At 41.6% G+C, this 25991-nt stretch overlaps 1 protein-coding gene across 32 annotated transcripts in view; it reads right to left on the bottom strand.

The window, feature by feature from the left end:
* nrcam (neuronal cell adhesion molecule) overlaps nucleotides 1-25991 on the bottom strand; it is a 182698-nt gene that overhangs the window by 85645 nt on the left and 71062 nt on the right. Inside the window, exon 3 of one of the 32 annotated variants that reach the window (XM_062982469.1) lies at nucleotides 11137-11282. The exons of the other annotated variants lie outside the window; for them this stretch is intronic. The gene's annotated coding sequence lies outside the window, so the exon portion shown is untranslated. The remainder of the gene's footprint in view (nucleotides 1-11136; nucleotides 11283-25991) is intronic. 32 annotated transcript variants of the gene reach the window in all.

The raw sequence follows: 25991 nt of genomic DNA, 5'->3' as shown, positions 1-25991 counted from the left end.
TGGATAAGTGAGAGTCTACTGTAGATTGATAATCTTATATTATCTGCTTAGAACTGGATTATATGAGGCTCCTTCTTCACAGCTGTATAAAATGCACACTGAAGTGGATTATATGGCAGTGTGGAGTCAAGATAATCCAGTGCAAAGCAGATAATATAAGATTATAAATGGGTTCTATAGCTGTGTGGAAGGGCCTTGAGTCTACACTGCCATATAATCCAGTGCAAATTAGATAATCTGTGGAAGAAGTCTGAGGCCTAAATCTGCCTGTCCCCTAACTGAAACCTGGCTGTCCCTTGGTTGCTAGGCAACGAAGTGGGCAGAGATTAGCCCTCTAAACTGGCAGCAATTGGATAAAAACAATTATTGCTCTCCCTCTAATTAGGACTTTATTTTTCTTTTCTTTTTGTTGTATCAACCCTGAGGCATGTGTGATGGGTTGTGTTGTCAAATTTCGAGGTTGGGGGGCCTGTAGTTTTGTTGCTTTGTCCGCTGCCCTGATGCCATCACTCTTTTATATATAGAGATGTGGATGCTTTAAAGGTTCTCATCTTTTCTCTAACGGGAATATTTTAAAAGATAATACTTTAACTTCAGTTTCAAAAGAAAGCAAAGGGAAATAAATTATATATTTTTATTTTTACAAATACCAATTACTAAACCTGATTTCTAATTGTCCCAAAAGATCATGGTTATTAAGCTTCTTTGTCAACGCCAATTGGTCTTGGAATTTTACTGTAGGCTTTTCCATAAATTATATTGAAATTAATCTTCTAATCTTTATCATCTTAATTTATTTGAATATATATTGGAAAAGACATTAAGCATGAAATATATGATGGGGTTTTGGCCATGAATTAGGATAACATTTATTCATCAGTTAAATGTAGGCTTTTTGTATTTGTGTTAGATGGTTTGTATGTTTAATTTTAATGTGTTGATTTTCACAATTATATATAGCAGACTCTTATAGATGTTACTGCGCAATACACATTTCCTAATAAAAAGCTTTTGTTTTAAAAATGATTTAGTATTTGTCATAACAAAAAATTATGACAAAAGAGCTATTAGTCAGTAGAGTGCCAATTTGTTTATTCAAAGGTTTAGAGTAAAGCATTTGGGAACATTTGATTCTTTTTATTCCATGCATGCAATCTCATCTCCCCCACTCCATTATAAGCAGACAGTATTATTTATTTATAAAATATTTATTTAAAATATTAATTATGCAATTTTTCTGGTAGAAATGAAGAAAAACCTTTCCATATCCTGAAAACAGGAAAAAAGTAAAATATACTATGTTGAGAGTTGAAGGAGAAAAATATTGTACATAATTCATGGAAAAGCTTCTGAGGACCGGGCGGGGGCAATTTTTGGACTCCAGGACCTATTCTAGCTCCGCAGACCATAAAAACATGCAAAAATACCTTCCTCAAAGCAATGAAAAACTGAAATAGACAGAAGTTCACTTCTGCTCAAAAATGGGGGTAGACTGAGTAGTTCTGTATTTTCTTTTGTTTAAATCCATCAATTCTGGAGCAGAAAATGCATTGGGGTGGTGGGTGGTGGCGGCAAGCATTGGGAATGGAAGCAGCAAAAAAGGAAAAACTCTTGCAACTTACAGAATGCACCTTGTTCTTCCCTGGCCCAAACTTGTAATAACTTCTTTTCAAGTGCAATCCTGTTGTTCAGCTCTTGATAATTTTCTGTTCACTTAAGTAAGCTGTAGATTACTGCTGTACCCAGTAGATTTTGTTTAAATTAGTAGAATATAACATGGTGTATTGATTACATGTCTGGGAGGAATGTGCATGTAAAAGACAAGTTTACAAACTCTTCACAAGGCATGAAAGATTTTCTTTGAATATAAAGAATGAATCATCTGTTCACAGGCTGTCATGGATAGGAATGGTTACATTAAATGTCAGACAGTTCACACAGCATCTAGGTCAGCCTAAGATGAGATCCCACTTAGATGTAGGTGACCTTTCAATCCTTCACCCTTTAAGATAAGTACAGAGAAAGGGAGGGATTTCTTAATCATAGCTGCTCTGCTTTTCCAATTATGGGGCTTTTAGAACAGTGAATCTTAACCTGTGGCTCCTCAGGTGTTTTGGCCTACAACTCCCAGAAATCCCAGCCAGTTTACCAGTTGTTGGGATTTCTGGGAGTTGAAGGACAAAACATCTGGGGATCCATAGGTTGAGAACCACTGTTTTAAAAGGATGAGAAGTTAAAACTCTAGTTGGATGGCTACACCTGAGGCTGTTACCCACCAGGGCTTGAACAAAGCTTGGTGTGATGCCTAGGGCACCTTTGGCCCCTGACCCTGTGGCCATTACTGTCCAGGACGAAGAAGACTTTGGTTTTCTCCCACGTCAGCAAGAATCAACTCCTTTCCAGATGCCTGCTGTTGACATCTCCGAGCCAGAGCCAATTAAGGATGCCCTTGAAACAGCACCAGCTCTCCCAGATTCTCCTGAAGGTTTAGTGTTTGATCGTAGGGCCTTTTTGAAAACAGACAGATCGCAGAGACAAAGTTTGAGAAGCGCCAGATTAGCAGAGCGTGGTGACTATGGCTAAGCCCAGTTCTCTTGGGAAGAATTTGGGAGTCAGACACCTGGCGTGGTGACATGACAAGCTCAGTTTTCCTGGGAAGTTTTAGGGAGTCAGGCACCTGGTTTGGGAGAGCTTGTGAACTTCAATAAAAGTATTGCGCTGGGAACTTTCCTGTTGCGGTGTCAACTTTACTTCTGACTGAGAAGCATCATCGTCTCTAGCTCTTGGAATCCAAGCGGCCTGAAGGTGCACTTACTCTTGAGTAGACCGGGCGCCGGTCTACCTCCTTGCCCAAGTTTGGACTGCGTTTCAGCTCCTGCACATCTAGTTCATGCTTTGCCCTGAAATCCTGCTTTCGGACATTTACTCCAGATAACTCTTTCATGCCACTTTGCTCTTTTTCCCCACTCAATACTCAAGCCGAGTTTGTGTGTGTTTCGGTTTCTGGACTTTGGACTTTAATATTGGACATAAGACTTTTACCTATTGGACTAATTTTGATCTTTCCTGAAAGGTCAATTGCTTATTTAGGTTAGGTTGAGGGGAGATTTTTTGGTCAACATTTTGGATTTTGGCATGACCCATGGATAAGTTACTTCTCCCTTCCCACAGAGAAAGAAAAAAAACACCATGTCACTTCAAGGCCAGCCAAGGCATTCAAAAAGGCACTGTGGCAGAGAGAGTAGAGGAGATCAGTGCTTCTTTTACATTACCCAGGATGGGCTAAGTTTTTGCCTCTTGTCACTGTATTCAGAAAAAGGAAGGGTACTCACATTGACCCAGGAATAAGTTGATCCAAGGGTTTTGAGTTGATATTTTGCCTTAAATTTCTAGATGTATATAAAGCAATTTTCAGCTAAAATTTCTTAACTTTTATTTACTTATTGAAAAGAACGTTCTTTTCATGAATGCAGCCCTGGCTATAGTGGATCAACTCAAGAAGTTCTGAACAGGTAAAGCCTTAGTGCACAGGTAGCATGTAAAATTACATCCATACATTACAAATAAAAGTAGGCAATACTTGTGTCTAGGGGTGTGCAATTCATGAAAACCACATGCCATTTTTGGTGCCTGGTTTCTGGCTGCCCCCCCCCCCCCCCCAATTCCATTTTAGGGAACTTCCTGAATTCAGGAGGGGTTTCTGTTTTCATGCTGGAAAGATTTAGTCCATTGGTGCCAATGAGGAAACTTTAGAGGTTCATTTCTCTGTCATTTTTAGGCCTATCAGCATGAAACCTGTCTCACTTGTAAATCACATTTACAACTACAAGCCTGCCAAGTTTCAGAATGTTTCACCAATCCACTAATTTTTGGAAAACTTTAAAAGTTTTTACCATAACATTTTTTAAAAAGCAAACCAACACAAGAGAGGGATCAAGGAATTGAAATCCCAAACACACGCCACAAGAGGGGAGTAGAAGGGACACAGCCAAAAACGAAAAACACAGAAAGAAAATCTTCAACTCCTATCATGCTACAGGGAACACTGTCAAGACCCAGGCTGCAGAGCACCAATAACCATGCGCAGAGACCAGAATCTATCTAATATCTTTATTAAAGGAATATAAAAAGTCAATAAAAACAAGTGAAGAATAAAGTTCAGAAGTAGACCTTTCAGGAAAGGTCAAATATAGTCCAGGAAATTAATGTCCAATATGAGATATTAGAGTCCAAAGTTATAATCCAATAACCGAAACACACACTTTGCCGAGCAAAGTGTGGGGAAATGACAGGGTTCTTTAGTCCAATAGAGCTTGACAACAAGGCTGGAGAGCAAAATAGATTCTTGGCAAACAAGGCTTGATTCAAGGCAACAAGAAGCAAGAGACGAGAACAGGGTCCATGGCGAGGTCCGTGGCAAGGTCCGGGGAAACAAGGAAGGGTTGGAACAAGAACAAGGTCCTGGAAACAAGGAACAGGAGTAGCGTAGTCCACACACAATCTCACTCCCGAAGCTGACGAATTGACTCCGCAAGGATTCCCTTGCGGTTAAACACCTATATAGGATCTTGTTTTCCCGCCAAGGAAAACTTTCCCTGGGGAACAAGAAGTGAAACCCATACTGTGTCCAGATGCATGACTCCTTAAGTTTTCCCAAGGGAAACAGGCTTAATCAGCTAATTGTCTGGCAGCAATTCTGGCGCTTCTGCGATTCGCCTTCCTAGCGCCTCTATCTCGATTATAATTATCCCGGCGAGAAAACGGGAGAGATTTCTGCTCAAGGCTTGTTTGGCTGACTTCTTGTGGGCAAACATCTTGCAGGTGCAAGGGCTCCAATTCTGGCTGAAACGGTGGGAAACCCAAGTTGTCCTCTTCATCTGCCACAATAGTACTAGGAACGGGACTACATGACCCATGAGTCATCACAAACACAGACTTCATCAATATCTGTGCCACTCAAAGTGCTACTGGGAAAGTGAGTTCCCATTTGTTTCAAGCAGGCACATGAAGGAGGCCCTTCAGGAAAGGATGGAGGAGCAAAGGAAGAGCCGCAGCTTGCCTGATTTGCGACACTGCCTCTGCCTCAGGAAGAGAGTTGTTCAGCCCCATTAGTCCCTATTAGCCAAAAAGATCCAACTGTTGTGATCAGTCTTGTTTTCATGCATTCAGCAGCCAAATCCCCTGAATCGCCGAAATCCAGGACATCAAATGATATTTTGCATACCCCTACTTGTGTCTAAAGTCTTGGCGATATGATGTCTGTCAGAGTGAACAACACTGAGCTAGACCGATCAAAAGTTTAAGTCTGTATAGAATAGCTGGGTACAATTCTCAAAAACACACAAACACACACAACACTGTTGCCTAGCTGCTGGTCAGAAAAGAAGGAAGCTGTTCTAATGATTAATTGCCATAATCAGAAAAGACTCAGTGAGGGTGTGAGGTGATACCTCATTATGAAAAATTCTGGATCCCCAGACTATTACATGTTTCCTCTATTTGATATCCTCTGTGTTCCTGATTTCAGCTCCTCTAAACTTGATGCAGTATGTTTAATGATCAGGAGTGCAAGCAGTTCAGTCCAAAATATCTGGAGGATACTAGGTTGGGGAAGTTTGTCTTTTAGTATCTTATGTGGTGAAAACAGAAACATGCATTTATAAATCACAAAATTGCCCATATATACATCCATACACTCACTTTTTTTAGATGGAAATATTTTCTGTGTAGGAAATCTGTCATGAATAATGTGGACAGTGTTGAGTCCCATTATTGGGAGAAAGGCAAGATATAAATGAATAAAATAATAATAACAATAGCAGTATGTAGATTATTATTATTATATTCATATTTATCTCTCCTGAAGGAGACTCAAAGCAGCTAAACATAAAAACATTAGCATACAATTTAAAATATACAAATATGCAAACATTAAAACAAAATTAAATATAAACAGTATTATCACTGTTGTCCTTCCGGCAGAAGGCTAAAACCTTTTTATTCAGACAGGCTTTTAAAGATGAAGGTTTTTAAGTTCAAGTCAGGGGGTGCTGTGGTTTTTAAATTTGAATATGTTTTAATGGATTTTAACCAGCACATTGAATTGTGGCTGGAAACAGGCAGCCAGACAGTGGAGCTGCTGTAACAGGAGGGTTGTCCACTCCCTGCAGCCAGCCGCAGTTAGCAACCTGGCTGCAGCTCTTTGGACCAGCTGAAATTTCTGAGCACTCTTCAGAGGCAGCCCCACATAGAACATATTACAGTAATCCAAATTGGATGTAACTAAGACATGTCCTACTGTGACCGGATCTCTTCTCAAGGAAAGGGCACAGTTGGTGCATAAGTTTTAATTGTGGAAAGGCCCTCCTGGCCACCTGTGACACATAGGCCTCCAGGTTCAGTGCCAAGTCCAGGAGGACCCTCAAAGAGCAAACCTGTGTCTTCAAGGGGAGTGTGACCCCATCCAGCACAGTCTGGATCCATATTCCCTGATCTATCTTCCAACTGACCAGGAGTACATCTGTGTTGTCTGGATTAAGTCTCAATTTGTTTGCCATCATCCAGTCCATTACTGATGACAGATACACATTTAGGGTCAAGACAGCTTCCTTAGCTTTAGGTAGAAAGGAGTAATCATCTACATATAGGTGGCACTATACTCCAAAACTCCAGATGACCTCTCCCAAAAATATTTTTTTTAGCTTTTATTTAAATCAGAAAGAATGGAAACAAGCTTTAATAGCTACATGACAAGAACACATATTTCTGTACTAGACATACAGATTTATATAAAGCCATTTCTAAAAGGACAGTGTGCAGATAAAGAAATTTAAATTAACGAAACACAGAAACATGGAGCAAAAGTTCATTGAAGCCAATGGTATTTTAATGGTGTTGAAGTTCTGGATGCCAGCATGAGAAGTATGCTCATTTTGCAGGTATAATTGAGCTATTTTTCATGCAGAAAATCAAATAAAAATTATTACTATTTAAGCAAATATACATGTTCCTGTATCTTTAGTAAACAAGAAAAACAATTCCCTCTTTATTCATTAATCTGAGAGCCTTTGGTTTAACCATTAACTTCAAAGAGTATGCCAAATTGTGAAGTCTTTTTTTCAGTTTCAGATTGTCTCTGTTATTGTTCCTTGTTCCAGCCACAATGAAACAGCTTTTTTGCTGCACTCCTTGATTTGGAGTTTTCCAATTAATATTTTATACACTCTTTACCAAAGAATTTTATCAGCACAATGACACATTACTTCTTACACTAAGCAATTGTTAAAGTATACACTATAATACTGCCATTCTGCCTCTAATAACTTTATCATATTATTTGAAGGATGCTGAACAAAGGAGCAACGTTGAAAGCCCCTAATGGAAAATCGTACCAAATGAAGGAAAGGCAGCTCTATAGAAATTAAAGAACTTTCTTTCTGTAAGAGTTGGCTTACAATTTATGTAAGCATCGCTCTGGCAGCTTGAATACAGAGTAGAGGTCAGTTAACGTAAGTATTTTTACTTATTAATGTGACAAGAATTGTATTGCTACTTGGTACTTATTCAATTGAGTTGGAGCAAATGGATTTTTGAAATTCTAACTGCATACCTTTCTCAATTTTAGAAAATTACCTAAGTGCCAATTCACACATTATTTTTTCAGTTTGGGCATAGAAGGTACTTGAATATAAAGTTTCAAACACACAATGTGAAAAGAATGCAAACCACTTTCTTTAAAGCAGCACAGAAAAAAAGAAAAACCGCAACAAAAAACAAGAAAATAATTTTGTATCATTCAATTTTGCTGGTTTTCACCAGAAACTCCCTCTGCCAGATTTAAAGCATATGAGTATTACTAGGGATGTAAATCTTTGCTGTTTGTCATTCTCATTAGCAAGAGATAAGACTTTCAAAATAATTTTTTTCTCCTGGGTGAAATTATAAGACTCTTTAAGACATTTTAAAATTATTTTGGGGGGTGGGGAAAGGACTTCTTGAAGAAATCTTGTTTGCAGCAAGAATAATTGGCCAATCTTCTATATTGCTTCAACACAAATGAATACCAGTTTAAAGCAGTCCCATTGAATCCCATTGTTGCATAACTATGGGCACCATGCCTGGAGCTCTACGGGTGTGAAATGGCTGGATAGCACCTCAATCACCATTAAAAAAAAATGAGCACGGGCTATGTGCACTTTCAGAATAACAGTGTATTTTTACATAATTGTGCAAGGCAGCAAACACAACTTTGCAATTCAGTATACAAATGCTGCTCAGTATACTTTCCTGAATTTGAGTTAACTTCACATCAATTATCATTTTTTCTACCTATGAAATATCTAATACTCAAAAGAGCTACACTTTCCACTTTCTTCTTTCCCACATTCTAGCCATGTAGCCATAAACAAAATTATTATTTTCTCTTTTTCCAAATTTGCTTTGCTGTGATGAAAAATGGACCACAAAAAGAATTATGCATGCTTCTTTGGAGTCCTTAGAGTAAAGGCCAAATACAAACACAATTAAAGTACATATATAAATATTAAAGTATATACATAAAAGAAATATTATATTAAGAATACCTACAAAAATTAGCTATTTGTCAATGTTTTAAACAAATCCACAGAAAGCGGTAGATTCTTAAATGCTACCTTCAGCTTTTTCATACTATACATAGACAAATTGATGAATAGAGGGCCAAGACAGATCTATGAAATTAAAATGTAGGTTACATAGTCTCAAATCACTGGATTTCCAAGGAGATCTCATGCGTGAGAACCACTACAACAGATATATGTAGAAGGGATAAAGGAAAAGAGGTCAAGGAAGTTTGCACAAATCTAGTCAATCAATGTCATAGAGATGTTATGTGAAATGTCGTGGCAGTGAAACTGTCGAGAGAAGATGGCCAAACAATGGAAAAGAGAGAAGAATAACGACCCAGGTAAGAGGAAAGTGAGTAATACTGGGATTCATATGAGTATTTTTTTAAAAGTGAAATTATTATTTGATTTTGGAAGGTACCAAAATGAGTGGTCTAAGGACAAGGCATTATAGCAGTGAGGGATGGAAAACCTGTAACCGTCATAAACAATTTTACAGGGCTGAATAGTTCAGCAGACCGAGGGAGGGGACACTTTCTTCCTCAAATGGACAACCTGTGATGTCCTAGCTCTGCCGCCTTCAGTGATTGTTTCCCATTGAGGGATCATGCTGCATAGCAAGCCTCCCTTATCAGTGAAGACCCTGAAGAGAGTTTCTATAAAACAGCAAAGTAACAGAAACTTGGGTGCAATGATGGTGCTCTCTGTGGTAAGTTGACAATTCCAGATTTACAAATTGACAATGGATCTTGATATTCCTGAAATATGCCAAAAATTTAATAGGGCTGCATCTAACACTCCCAAACGTTGCCTTGCTCTGGGGTAATATGTTATCCCTTCCCATCAGCATTTCAGGAATGCAAGCCAAAAAGGAAACAATTCATTTAGCTGACAGTTCTGTCTCTATGGACAAAGAACAGACATAACTATGTGTGCATTCCAACACACCATACTAGGAGCTGGGCACCCAGCTCCTTGGACCACAATCTCCATCTACTGCTTGCAACCGTAACTGCCCTAGCGTCAGATCAAATGTGTAGATATTTTGTTTCATCCCCCCAGTGTTTTAATGCTCTGTACTATCTAGCTCAGGGGTCCCCAAACTTTTTAAACAGGGGACCAGTTTATGGTCCCTCAGACCGTTGGAGAGCCGGGCTATAGTTTTTTTTAAAAAAAAAAAACTATGAACAAATTCCTATGAACACTGCACACATCTTATTTTGAAGTAAAAAAATAAAACGGGGACAAATATAGTCTCAATGTTAATAATCATAACAATAAAATAATGATAATCATACTAAAAATAATAAAGAGGGTTGGAAGAGACCCCTTGCACCATTTAGTCCAATCCTCTTCTGCCTTTGTGCACCAAAAGCACAAGCAAAGCACCCGACAGATGGCCACCCAGCCTCAATGTTAATAAATAAATAAATCAATAATAAGGGTTGGAAGAGACCCCTTGGGCCATTTAGTCCAACTCCCTTCTGCCTTTGTGCACCAAAATCACTAGCAAAGCACCCCTTAATAACTAATTATTAATTAAATAATAATTAAAATACCATTGTAAACAAGCAAAGCTTTGGAAGGCACGCACCGGGAGAGAGAGGAGGTGGGAAAGGCCCACACTTTTCCCTCCTCCCTCACCCTGTTTGCACCTTCCTCAGTGGCAGTGGGAAAGGTGTGCGCAGGGTGAGGGAGAAGGGAAAGGTATGCGCCTTTTCCTCCTCCTTCTCACCACACGCACCTTCCTCAGCAGAGAAGGAGGGAGCTACCGTTGCGGGGGCCGGATAAATGGCTTTGATGGGCCACATGTGGCCCCCAGGCCGTAGTTTGGGGACCCCTGATCTAGCTTAATTTAGAATTGTAGAGAACTCAGATGCTTACTTGCTTTTGTGACATTTCTGTTGGGAATAATAAAAAATATTTCCCAGCTTTGAATTTTGTTATTATGCATGGCTACCTATTTTTTAAATTATTATTTGTAGAAGTTAGATCTCAGATGATAAACTGATCAAAAGCAAATTATGTTCTGTCACTTCATTCTGTTGCCAGGCTGAATGTTCACTTTCCCCTTTTCTCTAGCATGACAGCTTTTTTTAGCTGCAAAAGGTCAGAGAGCAGAATATAGATGAAGCATCTGGTAAGCTGCTTAGTGGTAGATGTCTGATTTTCTGCTTCTTGTAAGTTTTGTACATAAAGATGTTGCTATGATGTGGGAAAGACAGTACATTACTATCATTGTCACTGATGTTCAAAGAATGACTATGTCACTGAAAACGAGTTGTGGATCTATATTTTGTGATGTTGGATATATACCCTAGGAAAAAAGGGAATTTGCATAAGAAAAGTTTATCCCAATGTAGATCTGTACAACTCAGAAGAAAAAGGGGGCGCAATTTAAAACAAGCAAAACTTCTTAGGGCCACAGACAGGACCTTCCAAGTAAATATATAATTATTGATTAAGCTATTTTGCAAATAAATCACATTATAAACAAGGGAAGTTTCAATTAATACTAATTAATTACACTTACAGAGTCTGGATGGCTATCTGTCAAGAGTGCTTCCACTGTGTTTTCCTGCATAGTGGGTGGTTGGACTGGATGGCCCTTGTGGTTTCTCCCAACCCTTGGATTCTATCTGCATGAGGCTCTGGCTGGTGTGCCTTTTGCTTTGAATGCTGACATAGTAAAGGAGAAAGGAGAGAGGACGAGGTGAGGTGAGATGTGCCTCCAGATTGGGCTGCTTCCTCTCTTCTTGCTCTGGACTTCCCTTACATTTGCCATGGTTGAAACAACTACAGTAGGGACTCCTAGGTCAGCATCCCATTCTTTCCTAAGACAAGATTTATTGCATTGTTTACTGCAAACACGCTGCTCCAACCAAATACTGAAAGTCTCTCTTTCTCTAGCACTCTTTCACCATCTTCCCAATATCAAGGTTGAAACACAGTCAGAGAGGGCAGCAAAAGGACCAAGCTAGTGCTATGCTAGCTCACGAAGTTGTCCAAAGAGGCTGTGAATAAGGAGGCAACTTTAACTACCACGATTTAATGCTCCAGAACCATGGGGGTTGGAGGCAGTAGTATTCAGGGCCGGCCCCACTCATGCGGCAGCTGACGCCGCCGCCTCGGGCGCAGGCCCGGGGGGGCGCCGTCAGGCTGGGCGGGAGGCGGGGCACCGCCCTGACGGTGCCCCGCCTCCCGCCCAGTGCGCCCTGGCCCGTCTGGCCTGCTAGAAAAGGCCAGACGGGCGAGCGGGGGTAACGTGGGAGGCGGGGCCAGCTCTGACGCCGCCCCCCCCGCCCAGCGTGCCCTGGCCCCGCCTCCCACGTTGCGTGGGAGGCAGGGCCAAGGCACGCTGGGCGGGGGGGGGGGAGCGGCGTCAGAGCTGGCCCCGCCTCCCACGTTACCCCCGCTCGCCCGTCTGGCCTGCTACACAAGGCCAGACGGGCGAGCGGGGGTAACGTGGGAGGCGGGGCCAGCTCTGACGCCGCCCCCCCGCCCAGCGTGCCCTGGCCCCGCCTCCCACGTTGCGTGGGAGGCAGGGCCAAGGCACGCTGGGCGGGGGGGGGGGGAGCGGCGTCAGAGCTGGCCCCGCCTCCCACGTTACCCCCGCTCGCCCGTCTGGCCTGCTACACAAGGCCAGACGGGCGAGCGGGGGTAACGTGGGAGGCGGGGCTAGCTCTGACGCCGCCCCCCCCGCCCAGCGTGCCCTGGCCCCGCCTCCCACGTTGCGTGGGAGGCAGGGCCAAGGCACGCTGGGCGGGGGGGGGAGCGGCGTCAGAGCTGGCCCCGCCTCCCACGTTACCCCCGCTCGCCCGTCTGGCCTGCTACACAAGGCCAGACGGGCGAGCGGGGGTAACGTGGGAGGCGGGGCCAGCTCTGACGCCGCCCCCCCGCCCAGCGTGCCCTGGCCCCGCCTCCCACGTTGCGTGGGAGGCAGGGCCAAGGCACGCTGGGCGGGGGGGGGGAGCGGCGTCAGAGCTGGCCCCGCCTCCCACGTTACCCCCGCTCGCCCGTCTGGCCTGCTACACAAGGCCAGACGGGCGAGCGGGGGTAACGTGGGAGGCGGGGCCAGCTCTGACGCCGCCCCCCCGCCCAGCGTGCCCTGGCCCCGCCTCCCACGTTGCGTGGGAGGCAGGGCCAAGGCACGCTGGGCGGGGGGGGGGAGCGGCGTCAGAGCTGGCCCCGCCTCCCACGTTACCCCCGCTCGCCCGTCTGGCCTGCTACACAAGGCCAGACGGGCGAGCGGGGGTAACGTGGGAGGCGGGGCCAGCTCTGACGCCGCCCCCCCCGCCCAGCGTGCCCTGGCCCCGCCTCCCACGCTGCGTGGGAGGCGGGGCCAGGGCACGGGGGGCGGGGCCAACTCTGGCCCCGCCCCCTCACTATTCGCCCTGGCCCCGCCTCCCACGCAGCGTGGGAGGCGGGGCCAGGGCACGCTGGGCGGGGCCAGGGCGCCGGTGGCGGGGGCGCTTTTCAGCGCCCCCGCTTTACATCAAAAAATATCTCCGGCCGGCCCTGGTAGTATTCTATCTCAGAAAAGACAAAGACCCTATAAAATGGTGGCAACTGGTGGCAAGGGAACTGGTGAGAGTGGCAGCCTCTTCAGGCTACCCAAAATCCTTTGGGGCACTGCATGTGGTCCACAGGCCATATTTTCTGCAAGGAATACCTGTCATGCAACTCATGTTTTGCTTTTTTTTAAAAAAACGTAATTATCTAAGTAGGTGGTTTTCTAGTTGTATTTCTAAAACCTGCAACATGTGAACTGATATTTCAGCATATATAATCCTTCCTTATAAGGAAGAAATGAACCATGGAGAATACTCTTCATGACAACTTAACACTTCGGAAGAAGAGACAACCCATGAAGGGAATAAAAAAACTTTTTTAGATTTCTAGATAATAAAAGAAATAACTGAAGATTCCAGGTTGAATGAATAACTTAAAATTCATCTACAGACTGAAATCATAAAGTGCTAAAACTTTTTCTAGAAAATGGCCAAAGGTATGGTAAAGCATGAAGTTACTCTCTTTTATCCCAAAGAAGGTACAGTAGAGTCTCACTTATCCAAGCCTTGCTTATCCAAGTTTCTGGATTATCCAAGCCATTTTTGTAGTCAATGTTCTCAATATATTGTGATATTTTGGTGCTAAATTCGTAAATACAGTAATTACAACATAACATTACTGCATATTGAACTGCTTTTTCTGTCAAATTTGTTGTAAAACATGATGTTTTGGTGCTTAATTTGTAAAATCATAACCTAATTTGATGTTTAATAGGCTTTTCCTTATTCCCTCCTTATTATCCAAGATATTCGCTTATCCAAGCTTCTGCCAGCCCGTTTAGCTTGGATAAGTGAGACTCTACTGCAGGGGTCCCCAAACTTTTTAAGCAGAGGGCCGGTCCACAATCCTTCAGATTGTGGAGGGGCCGAATTATCATTTGAAAAAAAAATACAAACAAATTCCTATGCATACTGCACATATCTTATTTGTAGTGCAACAACAACAACAATAGAATACAATATTTAAAAATGAAAACAATTTTAACCAACATAAACCTATTAGGATTTCAATGGAAAGTGTGGGCCTGCTACTGGCCAATGAGATAGTCAAGTTAATTAGGATTGTTGTTGTTGTTGTTGTTGTTGTTGTTGTTGTTGTTGTTGTTGTTGTGTGCCTTCAAGTCATGTCAGACTTTGGCTGAGCTTAAGTCTAAAATTAATTATTTATTTACTGCATTTATTTACTACATTTATATCCCACCCTTCTCACCCCGAAGGGGACTCAGAGCAGCTGTATGTACATACAATATATTATATTATTAGCATAACAAAATATTAGCATTATATATTACTGTATTGAACTATACAGCTATGCTATTATATAATATGTAATATATAACATACAATTAATATTATTATATGGTATTACTATTAATATTATATTGTATAACATAAGATTATTATCAATATTATATGTATATACAATATATTATATTATTAAAACTGATATAAAAATATTATATTATAAAACTGAGGGCGGGGGCCAGGTAAATGACCTTGGAGGGCCGCATCCGGCCCCCGGGCCTTAGTTTGGGGACCCCTGCTCTACTGTATCTGAATATGAACAGTCCTAGTATCTGCATAATATTTTGGCCACACATATGCACAGAGCTAAAATAAAATTTAAAAAATTAAATACCACAGTGTGTTTTTTCTTTTTGGTTATTCTTCATATTTAACTATTGTTGCTTTTATCCAGTCAAAACTGAAGAGTAAAATATTCAGAATTTTTGCCAGAGCCAGTGAAGATTGATAATTCATTCACAATTTTCTATTTGAAGCAAAATACTCCATACCTTAACTGTCCTCCTTCACATTCCAGCCATCTTTTCCCTGTGTTTCTCTGCTTTGTTGCGGAATGTCCTCGTTCTCCTCCCTCCTTTTCACTTTTCTACCTGTCAGGTCCTATGTCTTCATCATTACGAGGTCTCTCAGATGCCACTGACCTTTCCTTCCTCCTTCTAAGGATGAATTAAAGGGTTGTGACTCCATCCACTTTGCTGTTTACCTGCCCTACCATTGGTCTGGGTTGTTTTCTGAACTGTGGGTGCTGTGTGAGGACCTGCTCCATTTTCTTCTCCCTATGCATATAAAATATCAAGTCACCTCTCCCCTGTCTTCCAGTATGCACTTTTTGCTTTTAAAAAAGTATAATTCAGAGAGAATAAAATAAAATTGGGGCATTTTACTTGCTGAGAACTGCAAACTGACATGGCTCACTATGTCTTATTGAACCTTATTTTATGTGGCTGTAATTTTAATTATTCTCGGAAAATTGACTACATTCTAATGGTATAATCTATTGTTAATGGTGGCAATGGCCACACGAAGGAGTAAGACTCTGTTTCTTGAACATAAATTAAATTCAAGGAACAAAGAAGGGAGTTGGGTGAGCTCAGGTTGACAGGTCCCCATATGTATTATTCACATGTCAAAGTAGGGAATCAGCTTTAGCAGTACTGGTTTCTGAGGAGATATATAGATAACAAAAGTGAAGCACTATTGGAATATTTTTACTTTGTTTTTTAAATAGCTTTCATTAAATCCTCTGCTAACAAACCTTTAGCTCATCAAACATGTACTTCAATCATGTAAAGACACATTATTTTTCTTTAGATGTTTAGAAAACAAATGTTTGGCTATTATCTTTCAAAATATTTGCAGCAGTTTGATTGATTTTGGTAACATTTCATAATTTAATGAATGCACTGATAAATGAATAGCTGTCAGTATTTTGTAATTTTATGATGAAATGTAGTTCCTTAATCACACTTCTTACACAGTTGCAAAGCAAAGATTCCATTCCAAAATTGTAAGAGTCAGAAAAACCACAAAAATATTTGTTGTTTTGGAAACTAGACACATTTGAATCTCTCTTCCTTTGCCATTCTAGCACTGACATTACACTATTCATTCTTTCAGCTGGCTTTAGAAATTGCTGCTAGTCATCAACATTCTAGTGGAGCAGCAAAGCTGTACAATTTTACTAGACCATGTAAAATACAAAAAACCCACTGAGCGTTTGAAAAACAGAGCTACTGATGCCAGACTGATGGTATTATTGAATCAAGCAACTATATGAATCTGCTTACTCTTCAAAAATCTGTGGCATGCACAATTCCATTACAGACATTGGCAGTTCAACAGTTGGGGTACATATATTTCATCATAACGTCAATGCCATTATCTCTGCATTACCACCTAACACAGAAAATCTACAAATTAAATCAACTTTATAAAGCCTAAAATGGGGATGATGGGAAAGATACCATATTAGAGGAAGCACAACTTCTTGAGTCCTTCTTGGGATCATTTGCAGGTCTCATCCATGGGCACACAAGGTGAGCAAAGGGTATTTGGATCCAAGCTACTTCAGTATAACCTACTTGGGTTTCTTACTGGCTTGTGAGATCAACATCTTCAATTCATATATGCCCATAGAGCCTTCCATGTACGTATTGGGTCTACATCTGTCCCACTCAGCAAACACTGTACTGGCTTTTTACCATCTTTAGGATTAATCAACAAATATAATAAATGTTAAATAAATTCCTTTAACTCAAGGATAACAGAAAACTCAAAAAACACACATTGACAGTACTGTCATTAATGACCTATACATTTGATATTTTAAAACAGGCAGTGCTATCATATTTTTGATTCATTATCAAGGACAAGGAATCCTTTCCCCTTGCACAGACCTGTTTTGCAATCCCATCCAGATTTTCTGGCTGATGACCAAACCCTCACCAGCTTAACCTCTCTACGATAATGGAAATCATTTTACTAATCAAATATTGGGGTCAAATAGAGCCCAGTTTAGACACAGCTGCAAAAAATCACTAGTGCATTTCTACACTAAATCAAATTAATCAAAAATAAAATGAAATTTAATTAAGGATGGCTGTATTTTAAATACAATCTCCTTCTGCCACAGCCCATTCCAGCCATGGAAATGCAGTGGTAAGTATCTACTTTTCATCTTGCTGCAGCTCCAGCCAAGAAAGCGTCTCCTGAGAGTCACCGAGGCCCTCTGTAACAACATGCAATGTTGCATAGAGTGGAATCTGCAGTGTAAATAAAAGCCAATTTGAAAGTCATCCCAACACACCACAAATTAATTTCTGAGTTAGAAAAAATATATCATATTCTAAAGAGAATTCTGTTTAAGATTTTCCAGTGCCTATGTGTAAAAGAATCTAGGATCTAGGGTCAGTAGAAGACGTAGTCAGCCCAACACCTTTAACATTTATGGATTTCATTTTTCATGGGTTTGATTAATATGCTCTATATAGAAATCTCTAGGTCGTCCTCTACGACACGTTTTGGTCAATTTCCTGTACTGGAGCATCTAGTGATTCCTAGAGAGTTGTTCTCTCCGGTTAAAAAATTTGTATTTTTTCCATTTTCATAGGGATCCTGCACCCCAACTTCAGTGAATGTCAAGGGCTAGCTGTAACACAAATGGGAGAAAAACAGACTCATACAATTTATGTAATGCTGGCCCAAGCAGTAAAATGACTGTCACTCATTGGGGAGGTGAAACATTGACTCTGTATTGAAAACTGGATCCTAAACTACAGAGGTTATCTCAATACAGAAACGCATTTCACATGTAGTGTGAACACGTGTGTACATCTACTCACTCACATATTCTGACCCCATTCTGGTTTTGAAGCAGTGATTTTGCTTGAATATATGACATTGATTCTTTATGAGCTTTGCCCTTGTGTCTGATTTCTTGTAAGCAGCACAATGTGTATCGACAGCAATTCTCTGTATGGTAAGAAATGGGCTGAACCTGCATTTTGTAAATGCATGAGATTTATTGAAAACCAATTTTTTTCCAAGTAAACAATCATGTACATATTAGGCTCCAGAGGTAGAAATGTTATCCCTGTCACTCGCAAAGGCATTAGAAATGAACAAAGAAAAACAACTCAGTGTTATTCCAGTGAGGACACCAAATGGTTATTTATAAGAATATTTTGCATGGACAAAAGGCTTAGTGTATTTAGAACCTTTAGTTCCTTTCATACACAGAATCTTCAATTTTCCACAATTTTACTTTTGGTCACATGGCTGTGGCCATTCAACCCCCCCCCCCCCCATGCATGCAAATATACATATTTCATGTTCAGTAGGGCAAGCTAATACCAATATGCTACTATGTGCACACATGGATCTTCTTAAATAAAATAAAATGTTGACCATGCTAGCAAACCTAAAATTCAGATTGGGAAAGAACCACCTTCTGCTGGGAATGATCAAGTTACTACCCTGCCCAGGTAAACCTGTCCCACCCACCACTTATTCCTTCCCCAAACTCCACAATGATACAATGCTACCTCAGAGGCCTCCCACAAAGTCATGGAAAACTTCAGGGTAAAAGGCAAGGTTTTTGTTCGGGTCACAGTATGTACAATTTTTTTCATTAGTTTAGATTACCCATTGTATTTACAGGGTTTTTTAAAAAAAATGGAAGCTTTTCAACTGCAAGGTTTCTAATGATATGTCATTCGTCATGCAGTGTAGCCGTGAAGAAAAAAACTAGCACCTGCTAGAAACACTGCATGCATGAGATAGATATATGTTATCTCATGTACTGTATACCTAAATGCTGCCCCTTTCTGGTTTTTGGAAACAACGAAATGTTTTCTCTAAATTTCCTATGCAAAGTAAATTGTTTTACAAAGATAGCATCACCAGATGAAGCCACTGTAAGAATTATTACAGTATCTCACTGCAAGTCTTGGCACATTCCTTTCCTCATAAGCACTGCAGCTGCAAAGAGAAATGCAATACCATTAGGTTCTCCATCACTATTTTCCCCAATGAACAAATCCATTCAAGATTCAAAGTGCATTATATAAATATATTAATATTAATGGAGAGGAAATGAAATATGCATGCACCATGGTGCGGCTTAAGTTAACACAGTATCATTCCATGTTGTATATATAGATATTTTAATCTGAAGATTGCATAAGCAATTCCTACTCATTACTTCTTCTTAGTACTTAATGTTAATTTAGTAGGTTCCATTGGGAAAATTTGCAAAATTAAAGAAATATGAATTTGTAAAATGGTGCTCCCCATCCTGACCTATGCAGAAATCAGCCAAGTAGGAATTTTTTCTTTAACTCATAAAGCACACAAGGGAGATTCCAGATCATTAATGGAGTCAGGGCATGAAGAGTTCAAACACCACCAGTACTGATCTAGTTTACCCAGACCTCTTAGGTTTCCTCGTTTATTCTGAATTTAACTATAGTCCTCACAATAGGGAAAGTGGTAGAACAATGTTTATATTATTACTGTATGACACAGCAAACAAGATAGATATGCTGGATTTCATTTCACAAAATCACAAGTCAAACACTTCCCAAGTGTCTAGGACTGTGTGATCTATTTTCGGATGATGCGCGCAGATCCCAGTAGGGTGGCCTTTTGCAGTTGGCAGATCGTAATTTTGTCAATGTTTATTGTTTCCAAATGCCGGCTGAGATCTTTTGGCACGGCACCCAATGTGCCGATCACCACCGGGACCACCTGCACTGGTTTCTGCCAGAGTCTTTGAAGTTCAATCTTGAGGTCCTGATAGCGACTGAGTTTTTCCTGTTGTTTTTCATCAATGCTGCTGTCACCTGGGATGGCAACATCAATGATCCAAACCTTTTTTTTCCCCACAACTGTGATGTCTGGTGTGTTGTGTTCCAGAACTTTGTCAGTCTGGATTCGAAAGTCCCACAGTATCTTTGCATGCTCATTTTCCAATACATTTGCAGGTTTGTGATCCCACCAGTTCTTTACTGCTGGGAGGTGGTACTTGAGGCATAAGTTCCAATGAATCATTTGGGCCACATAGTTGTGCCTCTGTTTGTAGTCTGTCTGTGCGATTTTCTTACAGCAGCTGAGGATATGATCAATGGTTTCATCAGCTTCCTTGCACAGTCTGCATTTTGGGTCATCAGCTGATTTTTCGATCTTGGCCTTGATTGCATTTGTTCTGATGGCTTGCTCCTGGACTGCAAGGATCAGGCCTTCTGTCTCCTTCTTCAGGGTCCCATTCGTGAGCCATAGCCAGGTCTTTTCCTTATCAGCTTTTCCTTCAATTTTGTCAAGGAACTTTCCATGCAGTGTTTTGTTGTGCCAGCTGTCAGCTCTAGTTTGTAGTGCGGTTTTCTTGTACTGGTTTTTTGTCTACTGTGCTTTGAGGAGTTTCTGATTTTTTACTTCAATCAAAGCAGGTTCTTCGCTTTGCTTTACATATTCTGCCAGGGCATGTTCTTCTTCTTTGACTGCTTGTTTTACTTGTAAGAGTCCTCTGCCCCCTGATCTTCTAGGCAGATATAGCCGGTCAACATTTATTTATTTACAGTATTTATATTCCGCCCTTCTCACCCCAAAGGGGACTCAGGGCGGATCACATCACACATATAAGGCAAACATTCAATGCCTTAACATAGAACAAAGACAGAGACAAATGCAGCTCCGAGCTGGCCTCGAACTCATGATCTCTTGGTCAGAGTGATTTGTTGCAGCTGACTGCTTATCAGCCCGGGCCATCACTGCAAGGGTGCAGTGAATGATGAATGGTCATGAGTTTTCTTGTTTTTCTGTCCAAATTGTCCAGTTCTGCCTGTGTCAATTTATAATTCCAGCAGTAGATCTTATGACAGGTATGGCCCAGGTGTTTATGGCCTTGATGGTGTTGCCTCCATTAATATTATTATTATTATCATTATCATTAACTTTATTTATACCACATCTTTCTCCCCGTGGGCACTCAAGGTGGCTAACAATCCCACACTTAGTCAAGTTTAAAAAGCTCAATACAAAAGTTAACAAAACAATTAAACAGTAATTGTGGTAGAAACAGATTCAAATACAATAAATATTCTTAAAATAGCCTTTAAAACTCACAGCCTCCCCACTATCTTACCCACACCTCCCTAAAGCCTGCCCCTTATTTCTAGCCACAATATTTTTATATAATGCAAAATATTTTGCAATGCCATGGTTTTGAATGTGCATTAAAACGTAGTAGTTTGACAGCCATACTGTACACTTTTTTAAAAAACAAAAGCTGTTTTTACATGTCTATGTAGCCTTATTTATTTTTAATGATTTTGCACAAGAGCTGGGGTCTTAGTCATTATATAGCCACAAGATCAGTCTTCTCGCGAATTCCTATTTTATTTGGCTTTTTATGGGGCCCTTCTATAAATGTCCTAAAATGTAGAAGAAACTGGAATAAGAGGGATGTGTGGCTAAATAGCGTTTCTGCATTGATTTGGCTCAACAGCTGAAAAACACCCTATTTCAGCCGAAAACGTGCATATTTGCATCACTGTATATCCCTGGAGTTGTTCGTATACCCTGGTGTGGACTGCTCCAGTTCATGTGAGCATTTAAAAATTCAGAAACAGCTGTTCTGGGCTGTAAATAAATGGAGCCATTTACACACAGATGGCTAAATGGAAACACAAATGGCAAGCAATTACAATGAGAACTCTCTGAAATAATTCCTTTGTTCTGAACTTTATGAAATTAAACAGAGCTTGAATTTACAGTAGAGTGAGGAGAGAGAATAAGAAATCTCCTTTTGTGTGCATTTAGATATCTACATGAGCGCATATGAGGTCCAGAGCATCTTGCAGAGTCAATTGCAAAAGAAAAAGTCCGCTTCCTCCAGATGTCCCCAGTCCATCTTGCAGATTTCTAAAATCTGCTACAAACAGGATGCTAGGGAGCATTTACCGAGACTGATAGCTTCGTGTCCGGGCTCTGCTTAAAGTACCGCAATTTTTGCCCAACTTATTTGTCCTGCATTTTCACGCTGTCTGGAAGTGCCCATAGACTTGTTTTTCATATTCAGGGGCAAATCATTTCATGAATAGCATGTGCAACCTCTGCCCTTCACATTGTGCAATTCTGCCTTCATGGGTGCCATTGGTAGTTTACACTCATATTGCTCATATTCAAAGTCACTTTCCTTGCAGCCATTACTTCAGACTAGTGAACTCTGGACAGGCTAGTGAACTCTGTGATCTCTGGTCCAATATGCTGTCGTAAGCCCTTCATAAACATAAGATGATGTGCAACCTAGCTCTGTTTTTCTTGGCTGAGTGACCCATAATTCTGTGCAGGGCCAGTTGAACATAGAGGCCGCTGAAGCGGCCGCTTCGGGCGCACACCAAGAGGGGCGCTGTCGAGGCATCGACAACGCCCCCGTAGCGCCGCCGCGCCGCCGCTGTTGGTGCGAGGCTTCGATCGCTTGCGCCCGCACGAGCGATCGAAGCTCCGCGCCAAACTGCACAGCGCTGAAGATGCTGGACGCAGGCGCAGATTGGCCGGCGATCTGCGCTTGCGTCCAGCAACTTCAGCCGAAAAGGGCGATCTGAGCTGTGTGCATGCGCACAGCTCAGATCGCCCAGTTCGCCCAAGGCTTGTGGACGCAGGTGCGGTTCGCCGGCCGATCTGCGCTTGCGTCCAGAAGCCTTGGACGAAATGGGCGATCTGAACTGTACGCATGCGCACAGCTCAGATCGCCCAGTTCACCCAAGGCTTCTGGACACAGGTGCAGTTTGCCGGCCGATCTGCGCTTGCATCCAGAAGTCTTGGACGAAATGGGCGATCTGAGCTGTACGCATGGAGTGGCGTTACCTTCCCGCCGGAGCGGTACCTATTGGTCTACTCACATTGGCATGTTTTCAAACTGCTAGGTTGGCAGGAGCTGGAGCTAACAGCGACCGCTCACACCGCTCCCGGGGTTTGAACCTGGGACCTTTCGGTCTCCAGCTCAGTGCTTTAACGCACTTCGCCACCGGGGCTCCTTAAAGTTCAATGGTCAATACAAACATTATTGTTATACAAACATTACTATGTCCATCATGCCTGCACTAGTGTAAGTGCTTAACTATGAGCTACTTAAGCAATTTTGTGGCATTTAAAACATTAAAAACTTCTTCCATGTTCTTGGGAAGTTCTCTAGTCTTTTTGTCTTTCTGATCCATTTAGAAATAAGCAAACTGACCCTCCGCGTCAGAGAAACTCCAGTTTTACCATTTTGTTAGGGTTTTTTGGGAATTGTTCTGAGCCAATCTACAGAGAGCTTATAATTATTCGTGCAGTCACATTAAGTAAATAGCATTTTAGAGTGGCAGTTTGGCATGGGAAACCAAGATCTCAAAGTACTTTGCTTTTACAAGCTTTGAAGAAATTAATTCTCAGCTCTGAAAAGCTATTAAAGGATTTCCTCTGGGAACAAAACCCAAATACTAGGAGACAAGACTAGAAGAAAACGGTCTATTATAAGGTTGGCAAGTGTTCCTGGAGGCTTTTGATGGCTAGGGAGGCTTGATATCTGGAGGTGAGAATATAAGAAGAATCCTTTCATTATTTCTGTCTAAAGGCATTCCTATAAAAAGTTTTTAATGGATGGCTTTCAAATGTAGTGTTCATGAATATCATAAAATGATAGAACTAGACATTCAGTACCAATTGTTTGGACTCTTCTGTTTACATCTGTGCTTCTTTATTGATTAGTCTGGAGTACAACAACGATTTTTATTGTCTGATAATCATCTCCTGGTCAATTAGATATCCAGAGCTTTAGGTAATTGCTTTTTGTGATTATAATTCCCAGATAGTACTGTATTACCATTACAGGTGGGAGAGTTGACTTCCTGAAAAACCCGGGTCTAATGAGGTATTAGGCCTGTGGGGACTAACTTCCGTTATTCCGGAAGTATTCCGCAACACAGGGGGTGAATACCAACAGCCATCCCACATTTTAGTGTGATGGAGAGTTGCTCACACCTCCTGAAGGAGCTATAGAATCACTGCTGTGAAAAAATGATGTTCTTCTTGGCATCAAAGACAGAGACAGGGCCCCACACTGCTCTGAGTGGCATGAGAGCTTTATTAAACTGTTGAAATCAGAGCTGAAACCTAGTGTTGATGGGCAATGAATGCTTTAAAAGCAATAATGTTAGTCACTTCCCATTTAAGTATAGTTATGAATGGAACATATTGGCCAGAATCCAATATTGCCCTTCTACATAACATAACTTTACATCGGACTACATAGTGGAAGTGTTGCTGAATTTCAAAGACACATAAAGATACATCAACATGAGTGATCAATGTGTATCAACCCTCTTCTCCAGTGTTCTATGATGTATTAGGGTTCTAATTTGCATCTATGTGCATCAGTCACTTTATCTGCTCCCCTATAAAAGTATGCAACATAACTCCTGTACTAGATACAGACATTACAAAACCATCCAACTGTAATTCTCACATATGTAGGTGCACATATGGAGATGCAACTCCTTTACAGGATTCCATCTGTTACATTTTAAATGTAACATTTTAAGTTCTGTTTTATCCATACTGGAGAATAAAAAGCTCATTTATTTTATTTGTAAGAAATTATTGATAATGGAGAGACTTGTGTTGTCTCATGCAAAAGCAGGATCACTTACTATTTCTGTACAACAAATGTTACATTGGAAATTCAGTCTCTCTCACCCTGTCACGACCCAGGCTGCAGAGCACCAATAACCATACACAGAGGCCAGAATCTATCTAATATCTTTATTGAAGGAATATATAAAGTTAATAAAAGCAAGTGTATGAAATAGTCCAGAATTAGTCCTTTCAGGAAAGGTCAAAATTAGTCCCAAGAAACAATGTCCAATATGAAATATTAAGGTCCAAAGTTGTAATCCAATAACCGAAACACTCACTTTGCCAAGCAAAGTGAGGGGAGATGACAAGGTCCTTTAGTCCATGAACTTGAGCAAGGCTAGAAGGTAACTTGATTCTTGGAACACAAAGCTTGACTCAAGGCAACAAGGAAACGAGGAGCAAGAACAAGATCCGTGGTAATTACTTGACGAGGTCCGGGAAACAAGGCAAGATCCGGGGAGAAAAACAAGGCTGGGAACGAAGGCTTGGAACAGGAACAAAGGCTTGAGAGCAGGAGTAGCTGTCCACACACGCTGCTCCGGTAGCTGACGAATTGACTCCGCAAGATTCCTTCGGGAGCAAGGAACCTAAATAGGCCTCGTTTTCCCACCAGAGAACACTTCTCTGGGGAATCAGAAACGAAAGTCAATCTCTGTGTCCAGATGTATGACTCCCTAAAATCTCTCACGGAAGCAGGCTTAATCATCTGAATGCTTTGCTGCAATTCTCAAGCTCCTGCGATTAGCCTGCTGCACTCCTTTTTGCTGGAGATAATAATTATGGCGAGAAAAAGGGGGAGATTTTGACTCAGGGCTTGTTTGGCAGATTTCTGGAAGACAAACCTCCTGCAGGTGCAAGGGCTCCATTTCTGGCTGGGAAAGTTCCTTTTCTGGCTGAAATGGTGGGAAACCCAAGTTTTCCTCTTCATCTGTCACAACAGCACTAGGAACGGGACTACATGGCCCATGAGTCATCACACTATCCCCCTCCTCAAGCCCCCTCTCAAACTGGGACTCTCTCCCCGAGGCGCGAGGCCGCGGCTTGGCGGGATAGGTCTGATGGAAGCGGCGGGTTAAATCAGGGGCATGGACTGTGGAAGCGTCTTCCCAAGAGCGTTCCTCAGGGCCAAAACCCACCCAGTCAATGAGATATTGTAGGCGGCGGCGGTGAAAGCGAGAATCTAAAATGTCCTGAACCTCGAATTCCTCCTCCCCATCCACCAAAACAGGAGTGGGGGCCGGCCGGTCTGCATCAGGGCGCACACCATCCGCCGGAAGGAGCAGGGAGCGATGAAACACTGGATGAATGCGCATTGAGCGCGGAAGTTGGAGTTTGAAAG

Source organism: Anolis carolinensis, chromosome 5 (assembly GCF_035594765.1).
Source record: "Anolis carolinensis isolate JA03-04 chromosome 5, rAnoCar3.1.pri, whole genome shotgun sequence".
NCBI classification, from domain to species: domain Eukaryota; kingdom Metazoa; phylum Chordata; class Lepidosauria; order Squamata; family Dactyloidae; genus Anolis; species Anolis carolinensis.
Note: the sequence above shows the minus strand (reverse complement) of the source record. Positions and strands in the feature narration are given on the sequence as shown.